This window comes from Aplysia californica, unplaced genomic scaffold (assembly GCF_000002075.1).
Source record: "Aplysia californica isolate F4 #8 unplaced genomic scaffold, AplCal3.0 scaffold00361, whole genome shotgun sequence".
Taxonomy (NCBI): domain Eukaryota; kingdom Metazoa; phylum Mollusca; class Gastropoda; order Aplysiida; family Aplysiidae; genus Aplysia; species Aplysia californica.
In genome coordinates this window covers 464481-465876 of record NW_004797631.1, presented here as the reverse complement: position 1 = coordinate 465876, position 1396 = coordinate 464481, and positions in this window count along the sequence as shown.

Here is a 1396-nt window from a genome sequence, read left to right as displayed (position 1 = left end):
CCTCTCTTTCTTTCTTTCTTTCTTTCTTTCTTTCTTTCTTTCTTTCTTTCTTTCTCTTTCACTCTATTTTTTTCCTTTCTTTCTCTGTCTCTCCCTCGTCTCTCTCTCTCTCTCTCTCTCTCTCTCTCTCTCTCTCTCTTTCTCTTTCTCTCTCTCTCTTTCTCTCTCTCTCTCTCTGTCTCTCTCTCTTCCTCTTCCTATCTCTCCCTCCCCCCCTCTAACCTTAATTCGTACTAAGACCTGACCATAACTTTATAATGACTACAAGCTAGGCTACCAAATAAATCCTCGACTACTGCTAACATATAAGGTGCACACCATTGTACTCATCGTTTTGATAGGTTTGGGTAAAGAAAAAACGTGGGTGGTTGGCGGGAGCTCTGGTGTGGTTTGCTTCTTTCCTATCAAACATGTATCGTCATTATCTCCTCTCTTTCTTTTTTATCTTTGTTCCTCCCTTTTAACACCTCTAATTTTCGGCACCAATTTGACCTTACTGTGTGTGTTGCAAGTGCCGTAAAACACTTACTGAAACAAGAGAAAAAAATAACAAACAAACAAACAAAACAAAAACAGAAAATCTTCGAATTTGCAGAGGATTTTCTGTTTTATCACTGTCCCTTTCCTGTGCATATGACGTTATCTGATTAGTGAACCGAGGTAAGGTTAAGTCGATTTCTAGGACACGCATTTGAGCACTTTAAGATGATAAGCTATTTGTACTGCAAGTGTCGTGAAATTTTTATTTTTACTCAAACTCAGAACATGTCTAGGTGTATACAGGCCCTGAAACTGTCGTGAATTTTTCTTGTTAATCAAGTCATTGTGGTAGGTGGAGGAGATTGAAAAGATGGAGATACGGAGATTTGAAAAGAGATAGAGAGAGAGAGGGAGAGAGAGAGGGAGAGGGAGGGAGGGAGAGAGAGAGAGTAAAAGAGAGAGAGATTGAGAGAGAGAGAGAGAGAGAGAGAGAGAGAGAGGCAGGCAGACAGACGGACAGACAGTCTGAGAGGTGGGTGGGGTGGATATTTGAAATAGAGAGAGGACACACACAGAAATAGAGAGAGAGAGAGAGAGAGAGAGAGAGAGAGAGAGAGAGAGAGAGAGAGATGAGATCATGATACAATTTTGTACCGTAAGTGTACGTGGGAAGAGGTTTTTTTTACGAGGCTGCGATAAGGCTGCCAGGAGAGGCGGATGTTTTGGCGGGCTCTCCCTCCTCACTCCCTACTACTGGCCTCTGTCGTCTCTGGTGGGGGCAGATGCTGGGTTTCTTTTCATATCCAGGGGGGAGGGGAGAGAGGAGGGAGGGAGAGGGAGGGAGGGAGGGAGAGAGAGGGGATGGACAAAGGAGGGGAGAGAGGGGAGGAACTGGGAGGGAGAGGGAGGGAGGGAG